The sequence below is a fragment of the Myotis daubentonii genome, chromosome 12, assembly GCF_963259705.1.
Source record: "Myotis daubentonii chromosome 12, mMyoDau2.1, whole genome shotgun sequence".
Classification (NCBI taxonomy): domain Eukaryota; kingdom Metazoa; phylum Chordata; class Mammalia; order Chiroptera; family Vespertilionidae; genus Myotis; species Myotis daubentonii.
The window spans coordinates 56,689,530-56,710,314 of NC_081851.1; the positions used below are offsets into that span (position 1 = coordinate 56,689,530).

The 20,785-nt window shown below is 51.9% G+C and overlaps 1 protein-coding gene and 1 long non-coding RNA gene across 2 annotated transcripts in view; both read left to right on the plus strand.

Annotated features, from left to right (window-relative positions):
- Window positions 1–20,785, plus strand: part of SIX2 (SIX homeobox 2) — a 49,971-nt gene that overhangs the window by 8,230 nt on the left and 20,956 nt on the right. The gene's annotated exons all lie outside the window — the stretch shown is intronic.
- Window positions 1,605–15,147, plus strand: LOC132213830 (uncharacterized). Its single transcript, XR_009448075.1, has 3 exons — window positions 1,605–1,863; window positions 7,552–7,628; window positions 14,383–15,147. It is a non-coding gene; the product is annotated as an uncharacterized LOC132213830 (long non-coding RNA).

Consider the following 20,785-nt stretch of genomic DNA (forward strand, 5'->3'; position numbering starts at 1 on the left):
GCCAGGTGAGCGAGGAAGGAGGGGGCATCCCCAGCTCGCTGCGCCACGCCCGGGCCAGAAACACCTGGAGCCCTGGTGTCAGGGTGAAGGCCTCGTGAGCTGCTTCGCAGGCGTGTTTCTTCCGGGAACTTCGCGGGTCCCTGTGCGCCTTGAACTCCCAAAGGTTTTCTGGGTTGAGGGGTGGAATCCGAATAGAGAGGGCGAGATTGGGTGGCCTGCAATGGGGTGAGTGTTCTATCTGTTTCCCTAGAATCTCAGCAGCAAGGCTTGCTCCCCCTCCAGGTAGAGCCGGCCCGAAGTCCAGAGAGAGGCGCCCATAGGACCTTGTGGATGCGCCGAAGGACCGCCTCGCGAGGCTCCACCGCGTCCCTGGTTGCCCCGAAAGACTCCCTTTCTTGGAGGGACCCACAAACCTGAGGCTGGCACAGGGTGGGCATGTAGGGGCAGGCCTTCTTTAGGACGCGAGCAGCCAAGGCCCTGCCAGGGCTGAATCGGGAACTACCAGGGGCCCAGCCCTCCTTGGGTGCCAAGCGCACCCGCGCTAGCCGCCGAGCAGCGGTACCGCGCAGGGACCCTGGTGAGCTGCTGGGAGGAATCCCTGGCGCCGCCTGCCCCTGGCGGCGGGCCGCAGCCACCGCAGTCCACAGTCCCGACCAGACACTCAGTGGACCGGGCGCTCAGTGACAGGCCCGGCTCGGCCCACCTTCTGGAGATAGTAGCCCAAGCTGCTGGGGGTATCATGACGCTCTGGGGCCTGAGGGCAGGGGAGCCAGGGACAGCCGGGCGGCACAACCCCATTTCTCAGGTCCTTTGACTTGGACGCCTGGGAGCCCCTATGCTTGGACGACAACGCCGCATGTAACCCTCATCCCCGGTAGCCATCCTGGCTCAAGGGCACTCTACCTCTGCCGTCCAGGGCCCCCAGGCCCGATGGCCCACACTCAGGATTCTGCAGAGCCACAGCGCAGCGCTGCCCTAATTGCCGGCCAGGGGATCAGACTTGAGTCGCCCGAGGTCCTAGAACGCGAACGAGGGGTCAGACAGGAAGGCGGGAGCAGCAGTGAGCGGACCTCGCAGAGCTGAGCCTGGTGCCTTTCCTGGGGCTTTTCCAAGAGCCGCTGCTGGTCTGCCCAGCCAGGCGCGCTCGCTCCCTCAAAGGCTCATCGCTGCTAGAGCCACTGGGCCCGAGACAGCAGCTCCACGGTGACCTCCTGTCCCCCAGAGCAACAGGTCCAAAGGGCCATTTCTTGGACGCTTCCTGCGCGTCAGGCACTTCACACACCTGGCGTCTCTTTAAAGCTCGCGGTGGCCGCACAATGAAGCTATTCTTACTGGCGGATGAAACTGAGACGCCAGGCTTGGGAGCTGGCCGGAGTCACACACATCGCAGCGGCGGACAGGGATCTGAACCTGGTCCCCGCGGGTCTGCCGCGCGCCTTCTTCCCAGGGTCCCCCTGCGGGCGAGCGTGGCGGCCTGGTCCCGGGTGGCAGGGGCAGGGGCAGGGGCGGGGGGGCAGGGGCAGGGGCAGGTACTCCTCAGGGGGATAGAGGCAGCTCTCTGGAGGCCCGCGCGATGCGAACGCCTCAGGAGGGCTGGCTCCAGGCGGGTGGCAGCGGAGCTCGCAGCCTCGGTAACCCGCTTGTGTCTGTGGAGGTGATGGGGGGGGGGGGGTGACTCAGCTCCCTCATTCGCCCTCACTACGTTGACGGGACGCACCGTCAGGTACTTGGGAGGGGTTTCGACCAGTGCTGTTTACTCAGGAAGGAAAGATGGAACCTCGGGACCCTGGAGTCAGCCGGCTGCTGCCTCCCTCTTCTCCCTCCCTCTCCTCCGGCCCAATCTCCGCCATTCTGCTCAGGAAGGTGAGGCCGACTGGGGACTCAGGACTCGGGGACTCGGGACTCTGGGACTCGGGCTGAGAGGAGTGCTTGGTGGAATGCTCTCCTCTGTGTGTGCTTTCTGCCCCCCACCCCCACTCATCCTGTGCTGGTCAGTCAGGGACCTGGCTGGTGTGGGGTAATGAAGCCATTCCATTCCATTAACACGGGTTGGTGGCTGGGGTTCAAGGTTAGGCAGGGGCAACCCAGACTCTGCTCTTCAAAGACCAGAACAAACCGGCCCATCCCTGCCCCCTCTCCCTCCACACCCCGTTTGGCCCCACTAGAAGCCCATCTGTTTATCTGCCTGTGGAGATGGTGGTGGTACAAGAACTTCCATTCCACCTGCGCTGGTTGATTCTGATTCTGCCAATTTCAGGATCATGTATATGAAATGTCCTATTGTCCTGAGGCAGAGCTTTGGAAACTCTGCTAAGCTGCTCTGAGACACCTGAACTCCCCAGGGAGGTCACTGGTCCAAGCCTAAGGATAAGCGCTGCTTGGGCCAGGCTGGCGGGAAGCTTAATTGAGGAGGCAGACCAGGAAGAGTGAGTCACCCCTCCCTTCTCCTCCCAGCCCAGATCCCCAAGGGAGCTGGGGGCTGGGGGGAATTAGAAAGGGGAAAGCTGAAGCTGAATAATTTCTAAAAGCAAAATACATCATGAAATGAATAATTTCCAGCATTTATATGGTGCTCTACAGAGTGTCAGTGGTTTCACAAGCTCCTATTATTTAACATTCACAATTAGGTAGGGTAGGAAAGTAATTCTTACACATTGGACAGATGAGGATGTGAGACTAGGATGTTGTCATATGTTGTTGAGGTGACTTGGTGAATGTGGGGGAAATCACAGATACCAAGTCAGCCCAAAGAGTCAAGATTGTTCCCCTGAGGTTAGGGGAAGGATGCAGAGAGATGGCAGCCACTGTGGAGATCTAGATGCTGCTGTAGAGATTTACAGTAAAGGTACCTCAAACTCTGAACAGCCTACCCCTGAAATCACTAAAAGGAACGCCCAAAACAGACCTATCCTCACAACTTTCTATATTAAAGTCATCAAGATTTAAAAATTCCAAAAGTATTTTTTCCTGCCTGACCTTTCCAACAACTTAAAAATAATTCTTCCAGCAGACTTACAGTTACTCTGACCATTTCTCATGCCACTTCATACAAAGGAAGTTGGCAGAAGTGGGCAGAGCTAAGAACTAGAGCTTTACTTTGTTATTGGGCTCAAGACCTGTCCGTCAAGGCTCGCAGCAAATGAGTTGGGAGCCAGAGACTTCCTGAGAATGTGAATAAGGATTTTGTGGTGGTCCCCAAAGGGCTGTAGGCTTTCTAATTGGAGAAAATGGAAAGGACTCCTCTGTACTCCACCTATTCATCCCTTCCACTTCCTTAACACCCGCCCTCCCCCCACCCCCCAACTTTTCACTGATGTCATAGCTTTGCCTTTTCTAGGATGTCATGTAATTAGAATCATACAGTATGCAGCCTTTTCTCACTGGCTTCTTTCACTCAGTAATATGCATTTAAGTTTCCCCCATGTTTTTTCATGGCTTGAGAGTTCATTTCTTTTTGGTGCTGAATAATATCCCGTTGTCTGGATGGACCATTGTTTATTTATCCATGCGCCTACTTAGGACGTCTTAGTTGCTCCCAAGTTTTAGCAATCATGAATAAAGCTGCGGTAAAAACGTGTGTGTAGGTTTTATGTGGACATAGTTTTCAACTCCTTTGGGTAAATGAAGAAGCATGATTGTTGGATTGAATGGTAAGAGTATGATTAGTTTTGTAAGAAACCGCCAAGCTGTCTTTCAAAGGGGCTGTACCATTTTGCATCCTCACCAGCAATTAATGAGAGTTGCTATTGTTCCACACCCTCATCAGCATTTGCTGTTGTCAGTGTTTTAGATTTGGCCACTCTAATAGCTGTGTAGTGGTATTTCATTGTTCTGCTAGTATTAATTATTTAGTTTTTTAATCTAAAGTTTATTTGCCAAAACCTTTAGAGCGTCTTAACCACTTGGGGATGGATAATTTCCTGAAAACTAGACATGATCAGCCTGGCATTCAAGCACTTGTGTAACACCAGGGAGACAAATAATCAAGGGCCCCACTGACAATCCTTTTGGTAAACATTCACTCTTTTCTTGGAATATCGCTTATACACCAGGTAACATGTTTGCACCTGAAATGGCCTGAAAGTAGGTACCAGCCTCAACCTATATATGAAATATTATTAAAGCTCCATTTAAAAATTTTATAGGTAAAATTAAAGTAAGATTGAAAGTTCTGGGTTTGCTTTTTTTTCCTTTTTTTATATTTTTATTGATTTCAGAGAAGGGAGAGGGAGAGAGATATAGAAACATCAATGATGAGAGAGAATCACCAATCGGTTGCCCCCCGCATGCCCCACACTGGGGATCCAGCCCACAACTGGGGCATGTGCCCTGACGGGGGGCGGGGGGGGGAGAATCGAACCCAGGACCCTTCAGTCCATAGGTTGATGCTCTATCCACTGAGCCAAACCAGCCAGGGCTGCTCTTTCTTTTTGTCTTACTCTAAAAGATCATTCTGTAGATTGGGTCAAAATCTTGGGTATTTAGGAAGGCTGCCTTAAAACTTACAAAAAGTTTTGGATAGAGAAGAAGGATTATATATAGTAACTATGGAGCTAGAGGCAGATATAGAACAACTCATTTCAATTCAATAGGTGTGGTGGTTTCAAAACACAGTGCCAAATTTTTTTACACTCTTCCATCAAGAGGCAGACTTTACCTCCCTCCCCCTAAAACCTGGATGGGCCTCTAGACTACTTCAACAAATAGGAAATGCTAGAAAGGGCAGATAGGACTCCTAAGGTTAGGTCATAATAGGGCATGCACACAATCTTGATTGCTGGAACATTCTCTCCTGGAGCTCTGAGCCTTCATGTAAGAAGTCCAGCTCCCCTGAGGCCTGAGTGCTGGACAGTCCCCGCAGAGGAGGTCTGGGGGACAGGCCCAGCCCAGCTTCCATCTTCCCTGCCACGGAGCCACACATGCAAGAGAAGCTGCCCTGGACCCTTCAGACCAGCTCATCGGCCAACTAAATGCCACTGCATGACCTCTGTCAATGCCACATGGAGCAGAATAATCAGCCAGACAAGTGTCCCCTGAATTCCTGACACACAACTTCATGAGATCTGAGACTATGGTGGTTGTTTTAAATCGCTAAACTCTGGGAGTAGTTGTTATGCAGCAGAAGATAATTAGACAATAGGAAAAGTATTTCTCAAAATCAGAGGTACCAGTGGAACAGGCTGCCTTGCAGGCAGTTTTCAGGAAGAGCTGGACAAACATCAGTCAAGGGGGATGGGGAGGCAGCTGTGTTGTCATGAGAGTGCTGGGTTTGAAATCAGACAACAGCAACTGTGATCCTTGGGCAAGTCACGTCACCCGTGTATCTCACAAGGTAGTAGTGAGCATTCAAAGAGCTGTGAACACCATCTGCACACTGGAAAGGAATGTCTCCCTCAGTTGTCATCATGTGGGAGGCATTCCTACACTGGGTGAGCCGCTGCATGAGGTGAATTAACTCTGAAATTCTATACAAAGAGAGACAGTCCTGTGTAAACATGTATAAAAATGTATGATCCTGTGTATGACTTACTGGTCAGGATTTCATCTTTCCAAAGACTATAGAGTTAAATCCTGCAGTGTGTTCTCCTTGCTGCTTCCCCTAACCTCTGAGATATGTGTCAGCCAGGCAAGCGATCTCATTATTAGATTAAAAATATAAGTAGATTTTAGAAGATCTGGATGGCAAATCTCTCTATGAGGAGGCTGGGGGTGTATGGGGAAAGCCCCAGAATTTCAGGGTGATAGAGAGCACACTCGTGGCTTGCTCAAATTCTTCCTCAGTGCTCCAGGTCTAGAAGGACAATCCTATCTAATGAAAGAGAAACATGGTAATTAGCGTACGACCACTATCCTTCCCATTGGCTAATCAGGGCAATATGCAAATTAACTGCCAGCCAAGATGGCTGCCGGCAGCCAGGCAGCTTGAAACTAACATGAGGCTTGTTTGCTTCAGTGACGGAGGACTCCAATGTTCCCCGCCTGCCGCTGCCGGCCTCTGAGCTGCAACTCTAAGCAACTATGTTACAAATATAGAAGCTAAACAAAACCCCAGAAACCTGCTTTAGTCCGCTGGGCTTCAGCCAGCAGGATCGCAACATTGTTTCAAATACAGAAGGTACACAAAGGCCAGAAGCCTGCTTTCAGCAGCGGAGGCCTAAGAGCTGAAGCCAAGCCTCAAAGCTAAAGCTGGCCCAGAATAAAAAAGAAAAAAAAAAAAGAAAAAAAGGAGCGGTTGGAGCTTCAGTCACCCGCCAGCTTGAAAACAGCCCTCAGCCCCTGACTCAGACTGGCCAGGCACCCCAGTGGGGACCCCCACCCTGAAGGGTGTATGACCAGCTGCAAACAGCCATCATCCCCTCACCCAGGCTGGCCAGGCAACCCAGTGGGGACCCCCAGCCTGATCCAGGACACCCTTCAGGGCAAACCAGCCGGCACTCACCCGTGCACCAGGCCTTTATCCTATATAGTAAAAGGGTAATATGCCTCCCAGCACCAGGATCAGCGGAGCTGAGAGGCCTCCTGGCACTGGGATCAGTGTGACAGGGGGCAGCGCCCAAACCCCCTGATCGCCCTGCGGCTCTGTGTGTGACAGCGTGCGGCGCCCCAACCCCCTGATCGGCCCTGCTCTGTGTGTGACAGGGGGCAGCACCCCAACCCCCTGATCGGCCCTGCTCTGTGTGTGACGGGGTACAGCCATAATCTCCCCATTGGCCCTGCCCTGAGTGTGACAGTGGCAGTGCCCCAACTGCCTGATCGGCCCTGATCTGTGGGTAATAGAGGGCGGCGTCCCAACCCCCACCCCACGGGCCCTGCTCTATGTGTGATGGGGTAGAGCCATAACCTCCCCATCGGCCCTGCCCTGAGTGTGACAGGATGTGGTGCCCCAACCCCCTGATTGGCCCTGCTCTGTGCGTGACAGGGGGTGGTGCCGCAACCTCCCCATCGACCCTGCCTTGAGTGTGATAGGGGGCGGTGCCCCAACCCCCCAATCAGCTCTACCCTGAGCGTGACTGAGGGTGGCATCACATCCTCCCAATCCACCCTGCTCTGTGCATGACAGGGGGCGGCGTCCCAACTCCCCAATCGGCCCTGCTCTGAGCCCGACCAGGGGCTGCACCTAGGGATTGGGCCTGCCCTCTGCCACCCAGGAGCAGGCCTAAGCCAGCAGGTGGTTATCTCCCGAGGGGTCCCAGACTGCAAGAGGGCACAGGCCGGGCTGAGGGAACCCCCCCACCCCCCAGTGCACAAATTTTTATGCACTGGGCCTCTAGTCACTAAATATTTGTGACAAGTTTATGATGCTCAGATAAAGAATCAAAAATATTGAAGCTATTTGGAGAAGAGTGGTGTGGAGAACGTTAGTTGGAGTTAGTTTGCTATCCTAGGGGACGGATGTCAAGTCCTCAGTTCTGAGAAGGGGAGTCCCAGGTGGCAGCTCACATGCCTGATTTGCAAGCTCAGAGCTGCCTTCCCTGGCCATGGAGGTGTGGAAGGTAAAGCTATGGTGCCACCTGCTGGAGAAATGTAGGTTCACTTTTTCTTCACTTGCAGATTCTGTTCCTAACACTCAGTCCTTAAGCTCAACCCTGGGAGTCCCAAGACCTGAAGAGGAGCCTCCTCCCATCCAGGTGAGAAACCAAATTGCCTTCAGCTTTTCAAAACCTGTGCTCTGGGGGTCAGGGAATTGGAAGGTTATAAGCCTCACAGTGTTTTCCCAAAGGAGACTGGGGCAGGTTGAACAGGGCCAGAGGAGAGATGGGGTGTCCTGAGGCAGCCCTCCCTGCCGGCCCATCATGGTGCGGGCCCTCCTCCCAGAACCTTTGGGAAGGACGCTGCCAGCTGGCTCTGAGGAAAGAAGCCTGGGCTGACGGAGAGAGAGCGAGCGCCCATCCCAACACAGATGACTTTACAAGTGCCCCGTTCTGTGTGAACTGGGTCTACAAGGCTCCGTAATGACCCAATCGTGGGAGGCTGATGCCTTAAAAATGGCTCCCTCCTCTAGAAATCACTGGAAAGCTATTAAGGATGTCTGATGATTTCCTAGTGCTAATCAAGGCACTAATAAGCCAGGCAAGTTTTCTCACTTTTATGGAGATAATTAGAAGGCCAATTATTCACGTACATAAAGGAGTGAAACCACAGCGCTGTCCCTGCAGCTGTATCTTTATTCTGCACGTGTGGCCGAAGCTGCTTTGTAGCACTTCGTTATTCTTTAACAAGAATCTTGGATTTTTGAACTCCGCACCACCAGTCTGCCTCAGCTTGAGGGCTAGTCTGAATAAAGCAGAGAGAGAAAATAGAGGGCCATCCACCATTCTCTAGGACTTTGGGGGTAAGGAGTCACCTTTGCCATGCCTTCCACTCCAGGAATGGTATCCCACTGAGCTCTGGAGCTCTAAGACAGCGGTTCTCAAACTTGAGCACAGATCACTGGGCCCCACCTTGGAGTTTCTGATTCCCTAAATGGGCAGGGGGAGGTGTGTGGATTTACATCTCCGGTAGGTTCCCAGGTGAAAAACACCGCATTAAGACAAGTGTTTGTAACTTGGAGTTCCTTCCCACCAAGATATTAATGGGTTGGATTCAAGAGTCCTAGACTTGGGAGGGCGGGACACGGGGGGGAGCAGGAATGACATCTTTATCTCACTAACTTCTAACTGAAATTTAGCTTTTTCTGAAATTATGAATGGAGGCATCCAACCACTATAGTGTTAGCAGCGACCACAGATATTTTCAAATCCCTTTACCGTTGTAGCAGGTATCTGCAAATACCATCTCTGCACATCCCTGCTTCAAAACTCCAGCGGTGATTTGTCCTGCCAGGGGATCCTCTTTAATCCATTAATGGAGAAGCATGGATATTGCTATATCACTACTTTAAAAAGTATTTTGATGATAACTGTATTTCAAAATGACTGGTTTCCTTTGAGGTCCTCTGTATTTTCTTTTATGCATTTGAAAACATATTCGGGCTGCCCAGGAAGGAGGGGGGGAAGAGAGGCGGAGCCCAGAGCATAAAAAAGGAGTAAAAACCATGTTGGTAGGGTGTGAAGTTAATCCTCTAGAAGAATTCAGAACTTCCTTCAGGGGAACATTTGAAAGAAGTGATGTTAATGCTTGGATGGGCAAGGAAGGGTGTGGCCAGATTGTTAGCGCCCTGGTGCTGAGTGAAGAGCTGGAAAAGTCAACTGGATGCTGTGTTGCTCACACTGTGTTTGGGTCAGGCCTCTTAAAACACCACCAGCTGGCTCTGGCTGGTGTTGCTCAATGGTTACAGAGTCATCCTGCAGAGTGAAGGGTCTCAGGTTCAATTCCTGGTCAATGGCTTGTACTTGGGTTGCAGGTTTGATTCCCAGTCCCAGTACGGGGAGGCAACCAATCAATATGTCTCTCTCACATGGTTGTTTCTCTCTCTCTCTTCCTCCCTTTCAGTCTCTCAGAAAATTAATGGGGGAAAAAAATATATCCTTGGGTGAGAATTAACACAAAAAAATAGCGATAATAATGTAAATATTTAAAATATTTTTAACTTCTATCAGGAGCCATCAGCTTTATTGAGGACTTAGGTGTGTTACACTTCCATTGGGAGATATGAGGGTGGCCAATATTATGGAATACAGAGACCAGAAGCCGCCCACTCAATAACTGGGGGAGATGAAGCTGATTTCTTGACTCCAAATCCTGCTCTTTCCAGCTAGATGAAGGAATGGGCCGGTGTGTGTGTGTGTGTGTGTGTGTGTGTGTGTGTGTGTGTTCAGGGAGGGGTTAGTAGATAGGCCCTGTCATGCAATCCTTCTCTATTTGTCTTCTAGGCTAATAGGTCCTGTCACCGTAGCCCCCAGACCCAAACCCAAGGTTTTTCTCTATGTGGCATTGAGGAAAGAGCCATACAGACTTGAGTTCCATGCTGATCCTGCCACTGTGAATTTCGGTGATTTACTTGATCTCCCTGAACCTCATTCTCTTCATCTGTGCAACGAGGCAAGATCTACTGGTGTCTTGCCTGGCTGTTTGCACTACCTGGGTGCTTAGTAAATGCTGCCTATCATCGCATTGTTATACCTACCCTATTCCAATGCCATCACCCTCTCTCTGCTTCCCTGTCAATCTTTGTCATTTCTGCCTGGCCACACCTCCTCCCTCTTCTTACACCTTAAGCCAGCTTTGCTCCCTCCTCCTAAATCTCCTTCCCCATGGTGCCCAGTTCAGTGTATTTGTGAACAGCTCACCCAGGTCTCTAATATTCGAAGGAGGGCCCAATTAAGCCTGCTTTGAAGGTCATGAGGGGCTGGGGTTACTGTTGACTGGTGCCTGAATAGAGGAGTTGGTGCCTGGTCAGCGGAAGGAGGCAGCTTCACAGAGCAAATCTTCCTAGAACAGTTCAAACCTTTCCAGCATCGTTCTTAGCCAGAAATTGTCTGGGATTTGCTTTGATTTTTTTTCTTCCCCTCTCCTGTGTGTGTTGAGACAAGTCTCCCAAACCTGTGGCTTCGAGTACAGCCCCCATACCACTGTATCACCCCCTTTCTCAATCCACCTACTCTTTGGCTCCAGGGAGACACACTGAGGCTTTGTTTAAAAACTGGGCAGGACTGGCAATATCAACATCTCAACGTCCTGCATTCAGATGCTATAGTCCTTTCATTCGTTCTGTGTCCTTAGGCAAGACACCCGACTTTTCTGGGCCTAAGATCAAAATATCCTGGTAGAGGGAAGAGGTGGTGGCTCCATTTTCCTAGAAGGGGTGATGGAGGATTCGGTTATTGTTTACAGAGGATGTAGCTCTGTTGCTACACCAAGATTCACTCTGGATTTGAACAGATATCTGTACACCCATGTCCATGGCAGCATTCTTCACAATAGGCAAAAAGATGGAAACAACCCAAGTGTCCATCAATGGATGAATAAATAAACAAAATGTGATATCTGCCTACAAGGGAATATTATTCAGCCTTAAAAAGGGATGAAATTCTAATACAGGTTACAACATGGATGAACCTTGAGGACATTATCCTTAGTGACATAAGCCAGTCACAAAAGAGCAAATACTATCTGATTGTGTGCTTCCATGTAAATGCTGTATGATTGTATGAGTCCATTCAACAGTGGTCGAACTCATAGGCACACAAAGTAGGATTGTGGTTGCCAAAAGATGGGGTAGAGAGTAATGGGGGGTTATTTTTTAATGGGCACAGAGATTTAGTTGGGGAAAATGAGAAAATTCTGGAGATCAATGGTGGTGATTGTTGCACAACACTGTGAATGTACTTAATATTAACTATGTACTTAAAAATGATTAAAATGGTAAATCTTATGTCATCTGTACTTTATCACAGTAAAAACACATACCTGGAGCTGGGCGGGGTGGGTTGGGGGGCTCAGTGAGGAAGGCTGTGGGTTCTGTTTCCAAAGACACAGCCCGCCAGTCCCAGATACCTGTCCACTGCCCCCCAGTAGTTGGGTTGGTGGCTCGGACCCAGGCTTTATGTTGATGGGGGAAGAGTAGCAGTGGCGCTTAGGAGAACCCAGCGAAGTGTTCCAGGACAGGCACTTGGTGGATGAGAGGGTCCAGAGTGCCCAGGACATGAGGAAACACCCAGCAGCTGCCCTCAGCACGGGGGTGACATAAACCTGCTGGAGTGATGGCTGAATAGAACGGTGGAGTTGACAGGTGCCTGAGGGGCAGTAGGAGCAGCTGCAGGAGGGGTGGGAAGCTCTCTGGGGGCAACAATCCTGAAAGTATCCTCCCCTTAGGAAGAGACCTTCGGTGTCCGAAGAGGTAGCCTGTGGACAGTGAGAGTTCCAGAATTCCTCCGGAACAGGCTTAGAGCAAGCATTCTGTTGATACCATGATAGTAGATACCTTATTTGGTGCCCCAGTGTCCCTAGACAGAGCAGCAGGCTTTGTGCCATGACTCAAGGAGGAAACAACTGAGTCAACAGAAGGAAGAACTGCCTAGAATAACTAGAGATGAATCAGGCTACCTTGAAAGGTGGTGAGTTGCCTGTCACCAGAGGGATTCCAAGAGAAGCTGTCCTTTGCAGACTGGGAGACCCCTGTACCCTGGCTGCTTGGTTAGGAGAGAGGCTAGAGATCCCCAGAAGAGGAGGTATTGTCTGAAGGACTGGCTGTGGCTTTTTCAGAGGAAACCAGTAATCCTTGCAGGGAACCTACCTGGCCCAGGGCACTAGATGATCCCAAACTGCCATTCAGGGGTTTCCTTTCATCCTGGTGCCTGGCACCAAGGACAGGGCAGCCGAGCTGTCAGACACTTCCCAGTCACAGTGCCAGGAGGGGGCAGACAATCTGGCTCCCTGTGCCTTTGCCCTAAATGCTCAGCTGGGGAGGTGACCAGCAGGAGGATGGCACTGAGAAAAGGAATTGTCACCCTCCCTGCTCACAAGACTGTGTAGAGCAGGTGGCCTGGGACTGGTGCTGGGCTGGCCCATGAGGGGAGGGGAGCACTGGGCTCCTGGGATACAGCAGGTTCAGGGGTGCACCCACACAGGCAGGATGGCTCCTGGGCCACATGAGATGACAGTTTTGCTTTCAGCAGCCTTCAGTCTTTGGAGAGAGGGACAGAATCTACAGCAAGAGCTGTGTTTTTAGGGGTTTTTAGAGAAGACAACACGTAGCCCGAAGACTTGGGTGATACCCAATGGTGAGCATTAAGGTGGGATTGGCAGGTTGGGTGAAGGAATGTTGGGGCCAGGGGGACTATTCTGGCACTTTCCCACCCATACCTCTGCCTGTCCCATCCGGGAGCCCGTTAGGTCTACAGAACAAACTCTGGAACTGCCAGTCAACACTCCTCGGGCGGGAAGGCATGTGTATACTCGAGGGTCCCAAATTGAGCTGTGCATCAGAACCACCTCCATGCCCTGTTAAAAATACTGACTCTGACCTGTCATGATCCCTTGCCTCCAAGGACCATCTCTAGTGAAAACACGGGATTCCGGAATAAATGGATAGAGCCAGGAAGGAGAGCTGGGAGGGAAGTCACCATCCCAGCTGGGGTCTTTGCTCTGCAGGGTTAAGGACCAGTGGCAGTGGGGGACCTGTGCACACCTGGGTTCGTGAGCATCCCACATGGACCGTTCACCGTGCACTGTGCTGGCTACCGAGGCCATACCCAGGAGAGACTCAGCACACACCTTCATGGGACTGTGTGATGACTTACCAAAATGTCCCTGTGAGCCGCCACTCCAGGCCCAGCATACCGCCCACCAGCCAAGCTCCTGGGGCAGCCTCAGTGGGGAATCGGTGACTCTCCAGGGACCCTGCCCTATCCTCCCCCAGAACCTTCGCCCTGTGTTCTTTCAGCAGCACCCCAGGTCTGCACCAGGCTGTCTGTCCATGGCTGGGTCACTGCTAAACTGATGAAGCACAGGCTGTTTTCTCCTAGTGCAGTGGTTCTCAACCTTCTGGCCCTTTAAATACAGTTCCTCATGTTGTGACCCAACTATAAAATTATTTTTATTGCTACTTCATAACTGTAATGTTGCTACTGTTATGAATCATAATGTAAATAGCTGATATGCAGGATGGTCTTAGGCGACCCCTGTGAAAGGGTCGTTCAACCGCCAAGGGGGTCGCGACCCACAGGTTGAGAACCTCTGTCCTAGTATCAGACAGACATGAGGGGGCGCTCAAGTGAGCTGTCACATCAAAGTTCTGTTTTGTTCCTACCTCTGTGGCAGGCTTGGCAGACCTGATCCACAGGTCAGAGGTGAAGGTCAAAGTCAGTCCCAGGAGTCATTTTGACAGTTCACATGTGAGCAGGATGGTGTCCTCGCTGCCTATTTCCCATTGTGGGGAATGGCAAGACTTTGGCCGCGTATCAAACATAATAGTAATATACCCATAACGCTACCAGCCCCACATTAAGTTTCCTGCCTATAACATCTTTAGATTTAATTTATGGTTGGCTTGGATGTCTCAATCATGGGCATACTTGGGCAATCTCAGGAAGCATGAGACTCATTTAAAATTTGGTTTCCAAGTGCCCTCTCTTCTCTCCTCCTTACTACCCTCATCTCTTTTTTTAAATATGTTTGTATTGATTTCAGAGAGGGAGAGAGATAGAAACATCAATGATTGGCGGCCTCCTGCATGCCTCCCACTGGGAATCGGGCCCGAAACCTGGGCATGTGCCCTTGACTGGATTAGAACCTGGGACCCTTCAGTCTGCAGCTGATGCTCTATCCACTGAGCCAAACCAACTGGCACTATCCTCATCTTCTTTGGTCAGGGAGGGAAAGGGAAAAGCTGTGTCTTTCCAACATTTTGACATGAATCCTGCATCTTACAGAGACAGTGAGGTTAAAAAGCACCCCTCCTTGATAGAAGTAAACACATTCTATTTTTCTATTTACAAATAGGTTTACATTTTTACATCACTCAGCAGACCCTCCAGATTCCGGAGGAGAGCCCTTTGCTGCGTCCCCACTGGCCTCACCAGGCACAAAAAGAACTTTCTTCTCCAGGGCTGTCAGCAATGGCCGGGACTTCTGACTCATCGCTATCAGATTTCAGAGATGACTGTTCGTGAAGTCATCTCGTATCTATATATTTGGTTCAGATGCTACTAGATATTGCCCCTCTTTGGTCCTCTGCCCTGACTGAGGAAGAGAACCCCATTTCTGAAGACTTGGGGAGCCATTCTTCTTCCATCTGGCTTGGGATGTGGGTGGCCTTGTCTGCAAGCAGGGAAGTTGTAAAAGCACAGTCTGCAGAGCAGTTCCTCATTCTGCTCTAGGGCTGGGACATAAGGGGTGAGTGTTCCATATTCCTTAATTCCTGTGACTCTCGGGCCTCCTGGGGGCCCGGCTGGTGAGCCACTCCATGGGCCCTCACAGGAGCCACTAAAGCAGGCCACTCCCCTGCTTTCCACACCCTAGGAACTGCAGATCCTTTGAGACTATTGAACTTGTATTTCTCAAGGTTCTTTTCCTGCCAATATATTCTGTTTTATTCCAGGGAAGATGGGAGTATAATGAAATGCTTTGTTTGTTTACAGTATTGATGCAGTGAGTATGCACCTGCTAATGGTCTGCGCATTCCTTTTCATGTCTAGCCACCCATCTTGGGGTCTTGCTGCAGGAGGGACACTCTGCAGGCACTGAGCCAGGCCAGTGCAGGGGAGGGTGACGATGCCCCCTGATGCCAAAGGGGACAGATCACATTTGACCCTGCTTTACCCTGTCAACCAACAAGGGGGATATCAGTCTCAGATTCTTTGAGGTGACACCACCCCTGCTCTACCAACAAACCCACCTTAGTCACTGTCAAGCTCCTTAGACTTTGCCCATGGGTATGAACATCCGGGACCAAGCGAAAAGAGAGGAGAAGGGGAAAGTGAGGCAGGGGCAGAGGCCAGGCCAGTGGGTATTGCTGCCTCCGAGGGAGCTGGGGAGGAGGAACTCCATTTCCTGGGCTGTGCCTGCCCCATGTCAGTGTGAACAGATGGAAATGTAGTTCAATGTTTCAACATCATTTGCCTTTCTCGAGCTAAAATATTGATAAGTGCTGCCCAGGCTGATGCCCCCGTGGTTCTGCACAGTAACTGGAGCATGCTGTGTACTGAAGTGAGATGCAGCAAAGCCTTTAACGGGAGTTTAAAATTCCTGGAATAATGCTCAACGCTGGCTTCGCACACTGGGCTCCTGACAACCTGCCCCCCTGGGCCGCCCTGGCCCCGGTGGCAGCAGGACTGTGAGCTCTGCCTGGACCCCCTGCTGGTGGCAATTAGTGCAACAGCTGCTCGCCTTCAGGATGGGAAACAAAGCAGGAGGTGCCTGCATCTGCCACTGGGGGGGGGGGGCGGGGGGCTTGTGGGGGGGCATGGATTGGGGGGACATGACACATGGGTGTGGGCTCTTCCCATGTCCTCACACCCCAGAGAGAGGGGCACTGGGCAGGGCTCTCAAGAAGGTGGGTGAGGGAAGAGTGAGAAATGGGGGGGGAGGGAAAGAAAGAGGATGGGTACTTGGGAAAAGAAAGAGAGGAAGAAGAAAGAAGGAAGAAGGAAGAAGAAAGAAGGAAGAAGGAAGAAGAAAGAAGGAGAAGGAGAAGGAGGAGGAGAAGGAGGAGGAGAAGGAGGAGGAGAAGGAGGAGGAGAAGGAGGAGGAGAAGGAGGAGGAGAAGGAGGAGGAGAAGGAGGAGGAGAAGGAGGAGGAGAAGGAGGAGGAGAAGAGAGAAGGAGGAGGAAGATAGAGGATTTGTCAGGACTAGCAAATCCCCTGGGAGAAGCTGGCCAGGCCCTGAGGGAGAAGTGAGTGTGCACCCTAACAAGGGAAAGGACCCCTCAGAGGACTGCAGGGCCCCTGGGCCTCAGCCAGTGGTGTCCGAGTCCTAAGAGACCCCTCTGTAAACCCCAGCCCTAACAAAGGTCCCCAGACCGAGGGCAAAAGAAGACCTACCCCTGGGGGGAATGTCACTCCCAAGATCTGGAACCGCAGGCCACCAGGCGAGGTTCTCTGTGGATCTCAGTGCCCACGTGGAGAGCAGATGATCTGATATCGGAGGTCCCTGCCCTGTCACATTTCTTACATTCTTTAAGCTTCTGGATTTCAGATTCGTGATTTTTTAAAACTCTCTCTAGATCTTTGTGGGATTGTTCAGAAGAATGTTCTCCCAGAGGCCAGTCAGATCACAGGGACAGGGCGCCTGCGTTCTCAGGAGTGACGCCGCCCAAGCACCCGGGGGGCGGGAGAGAGCAGGGCTGTGTCTCAGACGGCTGTGGGGCGGCCCCCAGAAGGAAATCTGGGCTGGTGATAGTGTGTGACTCCAGGCATTGAACTCAACACCGCCGACTGAAAACTTAGAGAAGTGATTGTTGCAGACTGGATAATGTTTGCAGTTGGGGAGACAGAGCAGTGAGGTGGAAAACAGGGTCTGAGAATGATACTCAACCTCTGCTTTCCATAAAGTAAAACTCAGTGAGTTCATATGACTATACCAATCCCATTGTCTGAGACCAAAAATAAAAAAAGGAAGGACCACGTGATCTGACTCACAGGAGGACGTTTATGGGGACAGGCTGAAGTACAAAACTGAAGGGGATGGGGCAGGAAAATCTAAGACACGTGGCTATCCTGAAAAGAGTGGCTGGGCAGACCCAGCTGCTCTAGAGACCCACCCGGGCAGCTGTGTTGGACAAATCTTAAGAGAGAAAAAATTGGCTGGAGCCAAGGAATGCTGTGGGCTCTGGGGAGGTGTGCGGTAGCCTCATCTTATTCTCCATCCACAAGTCAGTCTAGCTGGTTGGGGAATCCCTTGCTTGGTGGCACAACAGTTCTTCTATTCAAACTTATCTCCTGCTCCAGGCGAGGTTTCCTCACTCCGGGGATGTTCCAGCTGCTGGCCCCAGCCCAGCCACTCTCCAGCCTCACACACCCTCAAAAGGCTTGCCTATCCCGCAGACCAATTTCCACCCGGGCTGTTTCTGGACCAGCCCTGGCAGGGGGCCTGTGATTCTTCTGCTGAAGCGTCTGCCGTTGAGTGGTGGGGGCACCTGGCTTCCAGGGCCAGACGTGGAGGTGGGAGGGAAGGGGTGTGGGTGGGCCAAGGTGACGACACACCCACTGCTGACCACCTCCTCCAGGACTTTATCTGCAGGATCTGAGCAGTCCGCCTGGGCACTGCAGCGGAGGGAAAGCCAGCACCTGCAGGAAGACAGATGGGGCAGGCAGGGGCAGGGGGGGGACAGATTCCCAGATGGCCAAAGTGAAAGAACATCAGGTAGGGCCAGACAACAGAAATGGTCACCATCTCTAAACTTTGTGAAGTGATTCCAACTCAGCATCCAATCTGATCATCACAACCCCTGGCGAATTTATTGCCACCAACTTACAGAAGAGAAAGGCAAGAGCTCGGCTTGCTGAAGTGACATGACTAAGGTCACATGGCCTGAGTCTCCCTCCTGCACAGCGTCACCTCCTGGAGGAACTGCAAACCCAATGAGGCCCCTGTGCATAGAAGTCACCTGGGCGCCTTGTTAACCAAATGTCAGCATGGGACCTAAGACTTTGATTTCCTAAGAGTCCCAGGTGGCACCCATGCTGCCAGGACCTCCCCCCAACACACACACACACACACACACACACACACACACACACACGCACACACACACACACTTTGAGTGGCAGGGTCCTAGAGCAGTCAGCGTTTTCGTATGAACCACCTGGAGTACCTTGAAGTCTTGATTCACTGAGGAGTCAGAGCTGTGACTGTTTGACAAGAGCCTCGAAGCCCCTGGTGGTCAGCTCAGTGTGGGAAAAGCTGCCTGGACGTGGGGGGAAGAGATGGCCAGGCTGGTGCTTTCACAGGGACTTTACCAGAGGCTGCGGCTCTTCACTGGTCTCCGGGGTTACCAGGCGCTCTTTGCTCCAGCAGGAAGTGCCCGCCTTGGCCCTGCCACTGCTTTGGTGCTCAGTTGTGGGCAGGCTTCTTCCCAGCTCTCTGTACTTGGGGAGCCCATAGCCAAAGCCTGGGGCACGCAGCCGGCAGGACAGAGGGACGCACCTAGGGAAGGGGTGCTGGAGAAGAGGCAGGGATGAGGCAGTGTCCACCCTGCAACTGGAGAGAGATGCATGAAGGCAGCAGGAAGGAGAGAAAGCCACCGCTGTGCTGGGCGCAAAAGAGCAAGAGTGGTGTTGTGGCCAGGGGTGGCCTCACACCCACCTGCACCCCTGGGCATTAGAAGACATGGAGCCAAACGACCAGAGAAATTGCTAAGAAGCAGGGATGAGATGGGACTTGGAAGTGGAGACCCAGGCTGTGTCCGCCACGAGTGTGCAAAGCCCATTGCTGCGGTCCTCCATATTACAGAGGAGCAGAGAGGCGGGGCTTGGGGGGTTGGGGTGGGAGTGGCCAGGACTCTGAAATGGAACAGGGGAGAAGAGGGCAGAGTTGGCCCAGAATCAGGGGCTCAGCTGGCCCCAGTGTCTACCATGTGGCCAGGCAGGAGGAGCACCTGGCCTTGACACAGACCCTCCCAGCTCCCCACTCCCTTGCTCTGCCCTAGTCCCAGCCACCATGGCCCCATTTTAGAGCTGCCATCACCACACATGTTTCTTCCCTATAGGCACCCACTGCATTCCAGGCACTGGAAATGTACATGATCTCATGGATGTTTCATCAACCCTGGCCAGATATAAGCTATTGTACCATTTCACAGATGAGGAAAGCACACTTAGAAAGAGCTATTAGAAGGAAGCACTGCCCTAACCGGCTTGGCTCAGAGGATAGAGCGTCAGCCGGCAGACTGAAGGGTCCCAGGTTTGATTCCGGTCAAGGGCATGTACCTTGGTTGCAGGCACATCCCCAGCGGGAGGGGTGCAGGAAGCAGCTGGTTGATGTTTCTCTCTCATCAATGTTTCTAACTCTCTATCCCTCTCCCTTCCTCTCTGTAAAAAATCAATAAAATATATTTAAAAAACAAAAAAAAAAAAAAGAAGGAAGCACTGAGATTCGGGGCCAGGCCTCGCATTCTAACATTGTGAGCTCTGTAGATCAGCATCTCGCTGAAAAGGATGTTCCCACAAGAGCCCCAAACCCAGTGTCACCTCCTTGAGGAACTGCAAACCCGGAGACCCTGTGCACAGAAACCACCTGGGGAGGAATATGCTTACCCTTCTCCTAAAAGCAAGTGAAACATATGAGGGTGGTGATCTGTACTTGTGGCACAGGCCGGGGGACTTTGCACAGAGAGATACTGAACTGCAAAAACGACCGGTTCCAGTTCTAGGTCCATGTGATGGGAAAGGGTTTGTTAAGTGGGTGGGGACATAGTGGTTTTGTCCTAACACACACCAAACACAGCGAGCTCCTTCTCCTGTGTTTCCTCAGAAACCCATGACCTCACCTGGTATTCCGGGGCACGCTCACTAACCGGAAATGGCCATGCAAAGCCAGCTCCGCCCACGCAGCCACATGGAGCAAATGGAATGCACTTTGAGCATGTATGTTTTTTCCTCTCCTTGTAGTACACTTCAATAAAGAAGCTGGGCCGAAACCGGTTTGGCTCAGTGGATGGAGCGTCAGCCTGTGGACTGCAAGGTCCCAGGTTCGATTCCGGTCAAGGGCATGTACCTGGGTTGCGGGCACATCCCCAGTAGGGGGTATGCAGGAGGCAGCTGATTGATGTTTCTCTCTCATCGATGTTTCTAACTCTCTATCTCTCTTCCTTCCTCTCTGTAAAAAATCAATAAAACATATTAAAAAAATAAAAAGAAGCTGGCACAGGAGGGTTGTTCTAAAATTTGCCAAAACATGATGGGTGGCTTTAGAAGCAGGGAAGAGCTTTGACTACTGGTGTCCCAGCTGGCCCAAGCAAGGATGTTCTAAGTGTCAGCTTCAAGTATGTCAGTGTGACATCACCTCCAAGACCGCTCTCCTTCCCACACCCTGCCACCCTCCCTCACACAGCCTCGCTCAGCCGCCGCCCTTTGGGGTGCCCAGCCCTCCTTCTCTTGCCCCAGCCGGTCAGCACTTCCTCCTTGCTAGCTCCCTGGGTGCTTCCCTGACATCTGACCCCGGAGAACCTCCTGCTGGCTCCAGGCCATCGCACCATGCGGGCAATCCCAGTCCTTTCCCGGGACCTCTGTGGCTCTGGGTTCAGTAAGTCTCCCCTATGCCTGCTGGTTTCTGTAGGCAGGTTCCGTGGTGGACTGTAAAGCCTGGCTCTTTGTCCGTGGCCTTGAGTTGGTGTTTATCACTCACTCACTCGTGGATACCACAGGTACATGCGGGGCTTGTGGTAGGTGCTGTGGGCAACACAAA